Below are 13107 nucleotides of genomic sequence, written 5' to 3' on the forward strand. Positions count from 1 at the left end.
CAGGATCTGCTTGGCATCACGACCAGTTTAGCTACAGAAAATGTTATCTCTTAATCTTCTGATTGGTTTTTTTTTTGATACAGGAAAGGCGGCTGTCTATCCAAAAGCAGGTAATGACCAGGCAGGTGAAAAAACATTTGCATTTTTTGGGGGATGAGGTGGGGATGGGTTGGGTGGGGATGTGTGTGTCTCTTAGTCTCTGCTTGCCCGTTCATTTATTTTTTGGCACAGGCTGAGGGTGTGTAATTTTTCTTACCTTCATTTAGGCAGTGCCCCTGCCTGTGGAGGGCATTTCCCTTGGTGACATTCTGGTGAAGCATCTCTACGTGCTTTTGTAAACGGGATCTTTTATAAGTCCGGCTTAAACAGAAGAGGTGGAAGGCTTCGTTCAAGGCTCACCTTAAATGATATTGGGCGTGTGCCATTCCTCTTTCTGCTGTCAGGCAGCTCTGCTCTGGGACAGGACTGTGCCTCATGAGAGCACAGCAGTGTCAGGGTGGCGGGCTGTCAGCACCAACCTGTGGCCATATCCACACGTGGCCATGCTGGACATTGACCCTTCCTGCCTGAAGCATAAGCCATTTCTGGTATTGATATTCTGCCCTGCCTTAGCAAGTTGATGCTGTTGGATACTGCCTAATCCTGCTTGTCCTGGTTTGGTTAGGTGACAGCTCTGCTGAAAAGGGGGTGTGTGGACAGCATGCTGCAGACTGTGGCCCTGAGGGAGGCAGCTGCACGCAGGACAAGAGGTCCAAGGAGGTCATTAGTGCCCCCAACCCCCCCACCCTTCTTAAGTCTCTGCTGGGAGCCCCAGGACTGATTTGGACCCCCTTTAGGCAAGGGAAAAATCCTTTGATTTTTTTCACTATGGTGGAGGTAAAACTTAGCCACAGGATCATAATCCATGATCATAGCTCTTGTTGTTTTCCATTTCCAAAGAAATATCATTTCAAAATGTTCAATTACTGAACCTATTTAATTATCATTATGGGTTGATGTATCTAAAAATCTTTCTCTTTTCAGAGAAAATAAGATTTGGTACTTGTCCATTTATAGATGAGTAGTAAAGGCTCCCACATGTGTTCTAATGTTTTTTGCATTTTATTCAGAACCTAGACCTTAAATTTATTAGAATTATATTCTGAAATTGAAATTATAAAATGAATGAGGTTTTCTTTTCAAAAATACCCTTCAGAGTGTCATATAATTCTTTAAAATGGCAGAAAATTGTTTCTCTGTTTTGTTTAGCTTACAAATAAAAAATATTTCATCACAATTTCAGTCTTGCATTTCAAAACAAACATTTTTTTTCCCTTCTCTGAATAATTATAATTAGAGAGAAAACCCTCTTTCTTACCTATAAATGTCAAAATGTATAGCTGGTACACATGCATAAATGTATAGTGTCAAAACCACTTAATTCTCAGCTTCTTAACTTTTCCCAGTGCTGCTCCTTAAGATATCTGTATGGAAACAGCAATATGATTTGAGCCTGTGACCAGAATTTAACTAACAGTTCTGTGACTGGACAGTCAATTTGTTCATGGTCCAGTACTGACAGATTATTTTTAATGCACTGCCTAATTAAGTCCTACAAAAACCTCTCCTGAGCTGAACCCAAATTTACACAACTTGTGTCATGTAAAAACTATGACATTTTCATCTAAGACAAAGGGTTACATATTGTGTCTTGCTTTCATACTCAAACTCAATTCCCTTAGCAGCTTTCTTCCTGTGCCCCCATTGTGTCTTGCTGCTTGACACAAATGCCATATTTCAGCCTTATGTGGAACTTTTCTGATTTGCTCTGAGTGCTATCATAGCCTTAATTCTCTTTTGATGTGTCTTCTCACTTTTAAGATCGCAGTGAGACAACAATAGTTGCCAGCTGACAACTTACAAGTACATGAAGACACGCTGTCAAAAGTAAAAATGTGCATATGGAAAATGTGAATTTTGAGGCTGAAGTAAATTTTTTCTCTCTTCCTGCAACTAAAGGTGCAACTATTTATTTAGAAACCTCGAAGATACCTAATTCTACATATTTTAATCATGCCATTCTATTGTTGTTACTTTACATTTTTCTCTGCTCTTCCCTTTTTATACTCATTTTGTGTAAATTTTAATTGAAAAATCATAGTAAGGGCTCTCTTCTCTGTATGTACGATAATAGAAGGGAGAAGACTCTCTTTGAAATCCTGATTGTGATGTGACAATAAACAATCATTGACATAAGCTCAAATTCTCAGTACCTGTTATTTTTCCAAGAATTCTGGGGTGAAACCATGTATAACCTGAGATGTTATTCTCAGGCTATAACATCCCTAAAGAGTGGATTACCACAGGAATCAATCAAAATCCCTCTTCCATGAGCAGTTCCGTGGCAGGAGGTTACTCACATTTCTTGTTTGGGAGTGTTACTTTAAACACACATGGATGTTCTGATTTTAGTTTATCTATAAGCCACACCAACAACTTAAAGTCATGTGTAGTACAGATGATCTTGAAGTATGTTTAAAATAGTTTCTAAGAGGTTTCTAGCGTCATCCATATGTAAACAGAGCTGTGTTAAGGTAGATATGCAAGGTCAGGAGTGACATCTCCATACATGTATCTTTCAATTTTGGGTCTCATTTTCAGTTTTGATATTCCACAAAATGAAATTGTCACAATTTAATTTGATTTGTATTGAGATAATAGAGATTAAAACAGGCCATGTACTCAGGACTGAGGAAAATTACTTCTCAACCACAAGTCTGCTCCTTTTCAGCCAGAGGGCTGAACCCATGTAACCTCCAATTTGATTATTAGTCCCCAAAACATAAACTAACAGTGTTTAATAAAGGCCCTGTGACCTACTAGCAAAGAACCAATTGCCCATACAGAGTCTGACTCCCAAGATAGTCTGAAAAACTGGTAGGAAATAAAGTTCCACTGTATCCGTCTTACCTATTTTTAACAGAATTATGTTGGTGTCTTCCTCACTGCTTTGTTCTTCAGTCCTCAGAATGAAGAGTTCTGTAGCTTCATTTGGTGACAGGAAATTGGTGACACCAGGATTCACTCAGCTGAGGAAAGAAAAAACAATTAGCTGGCAGTTTTGTGACTGCCTGAAGTTGAATTTAATGAACTGCAGCAAAAGCTTTCTGCAACATTAGAACAGCAGCTGGAGCTAAATGCTACATATCTGTCTTAAATGGCCTTCACTTACAAGTTGATGAGCAAAACATTAGTAGCAGTCATTTGTTCAGTTTTACAGAAATATAAAAGGAAGGTTTGCAGCACAAGTGAGAAGTTAAACATCAATCTCAAACTGACTCTCCAATCCCATTGCAGAATTGCAGTGCTGAAGAAGCCGGGGCAGAATTCTAATGGCCTCAACACTGAAAATGGGCTCCTTCAAAAAGGCAAAACATTATTTACATTAAAAATTGCCATATTCCATCTCTTTAAGTGCATTCACTTTGAAATGAGGTGGTGCTGCAGGTGACAAGACTTTCATCTGCCACCTTAGATCAATGAAATGGCAGTACAGGATGTTTCTCCAGAATACTTCATGGATCTCATCAAAATGCCGTGCCATGACATATTAAAAATTGTCTTTATGTTTAACAAATTCTTATGAGCTATGAAGCTGCCTGCTATTATTTAAGGATTTATATACCAATATTTACACTATAGAGATTATAAGAAAAAAATAAAAGTGATAATAACATTTATTATTACTCGATTTACTTTGTTTAAAGCTTTTTACATTCTATTTAAGCAGTTGTCAATTAGCATGCAAAACATCCTGGGCAGTCTCTTCTGAACTGTATTGAATTATGAATATAACAAGAAATCACATATGCGACAGGATCGGAAGGGTTATTGGTTTGCTGGGTTTTTTGGTTTTGTTTTCGGTTTTGGAGGATTTTGAGTAGGACAATTAATTGTACATTTTTTTGTAGGGCAAAAAATTGTCCTAAAATGTTTTAAATTGTAGGACAATTTTTTAAAAGTACACTAAATTTCTTTTAAAGAGGGAAAAAATAATATTTTAAAGGATTCTCCAAATCAGTGTATTCAAATTGCTTTTCAAAAAAACCTCTCAGATCTATCTTTTACCATACAATTCCTAAGAACAAGGAAGTTTATTGTGGTCTCAGTTTCTCTGTGGAGAGTTTGCACAATCAATTGCTTGTGCATGTCTTTCAATTCTCAGGGCCTTTTTTGTTTGGATTTGTTTTTTCATTGTTGTTTTTTTGTTGTTTGTTTTGCTTTGTTTGGTTTTTTTTGCGGGGAGTGGGGGGACGGGGTGTGTTTTGGTTGATGTGCGCTTGGTTGGTTTGGATTTTTTGTTTGTTTGTCCGTGGGGTTTTTTTTTGTTTGGTTGGTTTATTTTGGGGTTTTCTTGTTTTGCAGGGTTTTTTTGTTTTTGTTTTGGGGTTGGTTTGGGTGTGGGAGGGAGCAGAATCTTTCCCTTTCTTCTTTTTGTCAACATTGTACATATTTGACTGTCAGACACATGTATCTGCATCCATGTGTTTTTATTTTCTCATGTTCTGGAAGTGTTAAGTCTTTAAGCCCAGGTGAACTAGTTGCTAAGAGCATCAACAGAGGAGAACAAGTTGGAGCAGCAGAAAGGGTACCACATGTCTACATTTAATTTATCTTTGTACAGTAGAACCATAGTTTTATAAAGGTAGCAGTAAGAAGCAGTTGTTCTGTGCAGAGCAGTGTTTAAGACTCTAACATGATGATTGCAGACCTGGAGCTGAAAGAACTGGTTTTAGAGTTAACAAAGTAGTGTCTAACAAAAACAAAAGACACCGCATGTAATAAATTTAGTGTAATATGGAACAACAGACCAATGCAGATAGAGCTAAGCTGTAAAAGGGTTTTGGCAGACACATAAAAGTGGCCCCAAATTGATCCTAGATTGAGGATTATCACAAAAATTACATTCCTCAGGCTCCAGAGGCTGGCAGTTCACTAACACTCCATCACTGCCACCAGTATGAAACTCCACCAGTCTCAGCACCCAGAGGAGCAGTGGTGACATCAGCCTAACACTGGGAGGTAGGTACTAGGAGGTGTATGTATAAACATTTGAACTGTGTTAACCTTTTTTAAACAGTTAGATCTGGACTAGTAATGGTTAGAGTGCTTCACTTTCACTTATGTTAATAATTTTTTAGCTTTACTTAAATAAGCAAGCAAGATTTTGAGTGCAACTCTAACAGCAGAGAGAATTCTGGAGCAGATGGATGAAAAAAAGCATAGATGACTTTTTGAGTTATATGAATAGAGATACACTAATCTTCTCTTGGTACATCAAGTTTTGAAAAGGAAACAGAAAACCTTGAAAGCTAGATACACTCTGGCTTCAAATCATTAGAAAAATGTGTAGAAATGAAAGAAAAGGTTTTTATTACCTTGGAGGCATTTCTTGCTATTTTTAATGAAGAAATTCAAGCTAATTTTGTAGGATAGTTTGATTTAGAATAGAAGCAAATATCCTAAATTTACCAAAACTGCAATATATGCAAAGCAATGTGATTCAAGGAAAGAATCAACAATCATAATTTTTATACAAAATATATAAGTATTTATGAGCATGAGTAAGACTTTTATCTGAACCATAATGGCGGAAGTTGTGTCACTAGGGTGACCAGTTGCACTAATTTTGTCCACCTAATATACCAATGAGCTAGAAAACTGTTCAATGTGGGCAGACATCTGGTTAATGCTTAAAGAAACACTGACTGAGCAGACATGGTAAAGAAGCCTGTGGGCCAGTTATGGCAAGTATTAAAATTATGAGCAACTGGGACAAAAAAGTGCCTGAAGTGAACTAAAGTGTAGCTAGAATTAACTGCAAAACACTAAAAGATAGCAATAGGGGAACAAAGAAAAGCAAGGGAAAATATGTCATAAAGCAACAAGCCACAGAAAAATCCAATATGATCAAAGACATGACAAAGCATGTACTGTGAGGCTTCCTCAAGAGCAGAGTAGAATAATTTCAAAATATCTTACATTTGTGATAGTTAATAGACAAATAGGGCCTTTAACTACAGCTCAGCAAATGACCGGTGAAGACAGAGGCAGAATAAGCAAAGAATTTCTCAGAAGTAGTACAACATCTTATAAAACAATTTACTAGCAAAAGATATTAATGAGTGGAAAATTTGAAATTAATCTTCAAAGATTAATAAAATATGCAAAGTTTTCACAGCACCCTGGTGGGCTTTTTTTTGCATTTACACTCTCAAGCCAAGTATTATTTGTGTCAGGACTCCCTAGGCCAGCAGTTGTCCACCAGCCACTGTATCTGGCAGATTTGATGGCTTTAACTTTTATCATGGGGACCTCTTTGTTTCTGAAATCATATCCTGGTATTGACTGCCCTTCTGGTTCCGGGGTGGTAGGTTAGAAGCAGATCTGGGGTATGGTCGACAGAAGGTCCATTGCCATGAATCGTAGAGGACAAGAAGCAGGGGAGCTGGTCAGTCTTCATTTCCACAGTGTGATTGTTCCCTGAGCAGCAAGGACCGCAGCGCACAGGGAAGCACCTGGAACATGGCTGTCAACCCCACAGGGTTGAAGTGAAAGGAGCAAGGTTCTTATGAAAGGAGGATTTGAAGATTGTAAATGTCATAATGAGGGGAAATATGAACAGTTTAAAATTCCAGAAAATTCAGATATTCAGTGTTCCTTCAGAATAAGGCAAGAAAAACATGTAACTCAAGTGCATGTAGGCAAAAACATACTTTGATATATGGTCTGATATATGGCCTTGAAGAACATCAAATTTCAGCTCCAATATTCATGATTCTTACAACTGAAGCACACCATCTCCAGGCAGTGGAGAAAAGAAAGCAGTAGAAGTCCCATCTGGCAAAGTATTCAAAACACATCGCCTACAGCAATGGAACATTAGCAGAGACAAACAAGCCTGCTGGCCAGGGAGGGCACCCAGCTCCCTTCCATTAGGGAGGTCAGGTGTTCTAGGGTGACACCTTTGCAAACCTTGGCATTATGACAAGTTGTTTTGCTTGCTTATAATGTCTTTATGCAATTTCATATCGTTTTAAAGCTTCAGCTAAAATTGGATACCATATATTGACTTTCTAATTAAAAAGAAACCTGACAGTCCTTTGGTAGAAAGCCTTACCTTTTCATATGTAGGCCCTTACCTTCATCTATAAGTGTGATGCATATTTTCTGTAGACTTTGGTGATGTAGTTGCACCTGGATGTCTTCTTTAGCAAAACTAATATCTATTTTATAATCTTTCAATGGCAAACCAGAGTCAGGTTTCTGTTTCTTCTCCACAAAAAATCACTATATTGCTGCAAGATGAAATAGCTTGACTACCAGGTTTGGTTTCACCTCCGTACCAGCTATAACCAGAGCCTGCATGACTTCCCAAAACCCTCTTTAACACTTGGGATTCTCATGCACTGGACTCCCAGACCAAGTACCTTCTGTTTGTAGCCATAAAACAGGTCCAATGCCTTTTGATTCCCAAAAGTTCCTCTATGGTTTTATGAGAACAGGGCCAAGGCACAAGGCTTGAGCACCAAGTTCTGTATTTGTGTCCAGTGATATGAAGCATAGCTGTGTGAGCCTATGGAAAATAAACCACAGCCACAACAATGGAACAATTTATAAGCAATCATGTTGTTAGGAAAGGGTAAAAAACGTAGGGGAAAGCAGCAAAGCTTATTTGCAGAGTAGAGGGCCAGAGCAGCGATACACTTCTTCTGGAAGTATGTAAGAGCAAATGATTCAAAGGATAAAAAAAGTCAGCTTCACTGAACTGGCTGTAAAAAGAACTCACTAGTCAGCCTGACTCACCAAACTACATGAGACATTTAGGTAAATATACAAACTTTATTAAACTTCCTACCACTAAACTCCTTAATTATCGCAATTCCTTCTGTTTCATAAATAAAAGCTGAAAAAAATGATGTCTGGGTACATGGCAAAACAACAGAATTATGAAAGCAATGACAGGCTGAGAGGACCTTAAATGATTCAGGAGATCAGTTAATAGACAATATGTGAAATGAAGCAGTACAAAATAAACTTTTCCACAGTACCAGCTTTGATCTTACAGCTTGCACTAGAAACAGCAGTTTCAGTGAGTACTGGGTTATGAAGAGCAGAATGCTGCAGCAGCATTATGAAATTGTGCAGCAGCAATAAGAACAGCTAGACACAGAGAGAGCTCCCACATTTGTACGTTTTTCTTGTCCAATGCTAACAAACTGTTTAAGAAACAATAGAAAACAGAAAGAAATGAGAGTATTCACAGAACATGGGCAAACTGGTGTGAAATCCCACAAGCATCTCCTCCCAGAGGCAGTACCAGAGAATTTCCGATTCATTACAACACAGAGTCACCAAGAATACTATGGTATCTTGACAACAGTTGAATTTGAAGGCAATAAATGCAGAATTTATTTCAGCTACAAGAGGAGAAATAGAAAAAAAATCAAGGTGGTAGAGAATTTTATGTCTGATTTCATACCATCAACTGCAATTCTTCAAAGATTTAAAATTCTAAAAATAAATGAAACATGCTCCTTGGAATATATGTTCAGTAACATAACACTGTAAATATCTTTTTTCCTGCTCACTTTTACAGAAAATTTAGAGAAAGCGTACATTTTGCTATGTACAACACACGTTCACACACCATCTTGTAAGTGAAGTGTCCATGGCCTGAATGCCAAAGATGGCTCACCCTGCTGCAGTAGTTGGGAATTCCCTAAGCAATGCAGAGATGAGCCATCACAAGGCCTCTCTGGGCTCTGGGGGGTGGTTTTGGTACTGGTTAAAGGAGAGGCAAAGGAGAAGTGCAGCTCTGTTAAGGCCATTTGTGCTGTATGGGTTGTTCTCAGTTCTGGAGAAGACACTAGTCCAAGGGCCATCATTAATGCAGATGTATCCACAAGGGCTCCAGAGGATGCTGTTAATGTCTTAATACCCGGGGAAGTGCACCTATGCTGCCAGGTGTCACTGTGGTACTTGAGAGCCTGAAAAATAGAGAGAGTCTGTCAATATTTTCATAGACTTAATATATATGTTCTATAGAACTGTTTGACCTTTTAAAAATAATATATTTATACTCCTATGTACAGTACTTGTAAGGAATTGCTTAGTTTCCTTTTAACCAGTTCATTAAAACCAGGTGCCCCCATCTTTTTTACTGCTGTGAAGGCATAACACCAGTTATTAAAATCCCATTGCATGGACTCCCAATGTTCTTGTCTTAGAAAAAGAACAAAGACTCAACAGTTTCCCTTTTCGCTTTAAACATTTTTCCCTTTTCCATTAAAGCCCCCTGTAGTCTGAGATAAAGCAATTTAATAGAGCCTCCTTCTGATGTTTACAGCTTTAAAAAGAAGAAAGGATTAACTTCAGAAAAGTTTAACAGAACACTAAAAAAAATTTGGGGCATGTTTTTTCTGTCACTTTTGTGATGTCCTCTAAACTCTTTCACATGTCATCAGAACAATTAGCTAAATGGAGACCTATCAGTGAAAAAAACTGAGCCAGAATGACTTCATTACTTAGCAGGAATAGCACCTTTTCAAACAACACCATCCAACTTTCATTTCAAGAATCAAAGAGGAACTTCAAACATGTCAGATTATCAGCAAAGAACCATAACTGTTAAAAAAAAAAGTGATGGACCAACAAAAAAAGATTAATCAAGAGGTGCAAATGAAAGCAATGAATCTTTAGCAGGTTTTTTTAGTACAAACATTAGTCTTTGCATGTCAAAACACGAATGATGAAAAACTTCACAACATTCTTCCAGTGCTTATTACCACAAACTTTAGACTCCTGAAAAATATACTGATAGTTTAAAATTGGTCTGCTTGTATATATATAAAGTTATATATATGTGTGTGTGTGTGTGTGTGTGTGTGTGTGTGTGTGTGTGTTAAGATGTCTGTGTTAACTGGAACTATCAGTGTCTTGTCTTGGTGCAAGACCAGGAGGAAGAATAGAGCGTTGCATCAGAAACTTTTCTACGAATGTATGGTGGTTATAGTTTGTGTATGTCCTACATTCATTGCTAGGGACCTAGCTCTGGAAACCATACTAATAATACCATTAATAAATGACAAATTTATTAGGAGCAACTGAAAACAGGGTACCAGCTATCTGAGCAAGGTACCAGTGAGCAAACTTACTTCTAAGCCCAAGATAGAAGACAATTTTTGAATGCATAAGGCCTGAACTTGGATATAGGGATGACATTTTCAAAGGCTTCCTCTTTGAGGTCCTGACTGTAACAGCCACATTTTCACTGATGCAAAAAAACAGAGAGAATACAACACCCAGGAGCCAGGTGGTACCCAGATGTCCAGCACTCTGCGTTGCATTTTTGAGGGGCTGGAAAAAGTAACAGCACCCTCTGGATAAGTATTTGTTGAAGTGAAAGACAATTATTAATTTTTTAATTCAATATTATCCACTAAGAGCTCCGCTTGTGTTTATAATTGCTTTCCTCTTATCCTAAAAATCAAATAACATCACTCTCAGAAGTGAAAACACATTCACTACCAAGAAAAGTAACATCTCATTTTACTATCAGTGCTAAGGACAGTTCAACTCAGAGTGAAACCTCCCAAGAACTAAGGTGGACACATTCAAAGGCATGTACCAAGTTAAAGTGAAGAAAAAGAAGACACCTCTCTTGGAATAAGTGGTCCTTGTGGTGTCCTGGGAAGGTGAATTTTCTAAGTCTAGGCCAGTTAAACCCACCCTTTACCAGAGGTTAGACCTAGGAAAGTTAACGGTGGGCCTGCAACAGAGATCCATATACAGAAAAATAACTTTGATACCTTGCTCATAAAACCAGGAACTGCTCTATTTTTACATTTGAAGTCTACAATTATTAACACTATTACTAGAGATTTTGTTACCCTTTCTTCATGCCAGTGCTCCTACAACACAACAGCTACTCCGAATTCATACTTCAGTAACAGATGGGTACGAGAGCTCCTGCACTGAACACATGAATAATGAACAAGGTATACTTTTTGGATGACAACTGCAAAACTGAAGTGTGTCTCCTGTTCTCTGCTTCTTTCTGTGTTGATGTTATTCCTACCTTTTTATTGTCCTTTCAAAGATTTTCTTTGGAGACAACACTGGAATTAAATTACTTTACTACTGACTGACTGCAAAGCTGATGTCAAATAACCAGTGTCACCAACCTCCCTCACAAACTACAGTAAATAGCTTCTAAGATAAACTTTGCCGAGCTGATTTTGTCTAGCAGCGCTGATGCTGAAATGTGCACTGGACTTATATAGGAGAGAAGAGTATTTGGCAACAGGTAATAAAATGAAGAGACAAAGCTCATGAGATTCTAGCCTATGTGAGCTTGTATGTTTTAAGAATGAAAAAAGATAGAAAATGAGAATGGAAATGAACACACGGGTAAATGTCAATATTTCATATTTGGTTATTGAAGGGCCTTATTACCAGAAAAATATTGAGTCTTTTTTGTGAAAATACCTTGGCTGGCTCTGAAAAATCTTATCTCTCTATACATCACAATCTTCAGGTGATGAATATTTTGTATATTGCAAAATTATTATTTTTTTCTGGCTAAGGACCCGTCTTCCTAGACACAATACCTGAGTTCTTACAACCAGTCGGCATTCCTGCACTTCAGCATCAATGCCAAGCTGTGGGTCTGGCAAGAGCAGGACCAGTGCCTTTGCTGGAGCCCTGGGGAACTCTTCACTTACTGACACAGGAACTCACTCTGCTGCTGTAACATGACAATCTTGCACTGGTAAGTGTGGTAGGCAAGATGCAAAGATTAAATATATATATGTGTGTATGTGCGTGTGTGTGTGCATGCATATGAATGTGTGTGTGTGTGTGTGTGTATATATATATGTGTGTTTGTACATATAAAGTCAATGGGTAGTGAGGAGGGAGGAGATACCAGCTAGCTCTATCCCGGTGAGAACCCTGCCTTTTGGAAAATCAAACAGGATGCAGCGTTGGGCAGATCCTGTACGTTTTAGAATCCTGTGAGGTTTTTTCGTGCCGTGCCGGTGTTCCCCCGTCAGGCGCCTCCCACCTGTCAGCGCCGCGCCTGCAGCAGGAGGAAGCGGCCGCCAGGCGGCGCTGCCGTCCTCAGCCGCGCCCTGCGGAGCGCGCGGATCGACATTCCTGCCGGAGATCCAGGTGCTGTCACCTTTTGGAGATGCACGTCCTGGAAATCCTCCCAAGGTGCTGTCTGTGTAGCAGACGCAAAAATAAAATCAGGGCAATGTGGAGATTTAGAGACACGGATTACTGCGCTGGCAAGGTCCCATCAGAGACCAAAACTTCCTTTTTCTCTTCCTGCTCTCATTTGCATATCTTTGTACACAGCATTGCAGTATCCACTACAGTACATCTGGCACATCCCTGCTCTGCCAAGGTGTTCCCTGGCTTTAGCTGTCACCGCTGCCACTGCCCCAGCCCTTTGTGATGCTTTTTTGCTTATTTAGCACTCCTAGAAACATGGACATGGAAAACTGCAGGATATAGATCTCCCATCTGATATCAGATATAGATATAAATTCAAGGCTGAACAGAGGGGACTAATGACCTCCTTCAAGCTCTTATTCATGCAGCCCTGTGTGCTGTTGTCTCTCTCACTGCCAGCATCCGCAGCTGAATCGTGACACATGGTAAAAGTCCAATGAACACACAACAATTCTGAGGAAAAGCTTCAGTGCTATGAATAAGCTTTAAAAGGAAGCTGAAAGTAAAGTGACCAGATAGAAGGAAACAATACAATGGTGTTTTCTGATGAGATGATTCAAAGCACAGTTCATGGTGCCGATGAAGAGCAGGTACAATCACACGCACCAATGAGTAGCTTCTGCAAAGAAATGGAAGAAAGGAGTAAGAACCAGAAGTTTAATAAGTTTTTCAAACATTTTGGGAAAATGAAGTCTTAAAGGCAAAAGTGAATCCTGGGTAAAAAGACCAGTCCTATCAAGGGGGTAGCATTCTTGCAGAATTAAAATCTGCAGAGTGATTTGGTCTCTCGTACTCCCTGCAGAAGCTCAGCAAAGTGGACAAACAGCA

The sequence above is a fragment of the Chamaea fasciata genome, unplaced genomic scaffold, assembly GCF_029207755.1.
Source record: "Chamaea fasciata isolate MVZ Bird 193981 ecotype frontalis unplaced genomic scaffold, bChaFas1.0.hap1 SCAF_1, whole genome shotgun sequence".
Classification (NCBI taxonomy): domain Eukaryota; kingdom Metazoa; phylum Chordata; class Aves; order Passeriformes; family Sylviidae; genus Chamaea; species Chamaea fasciata.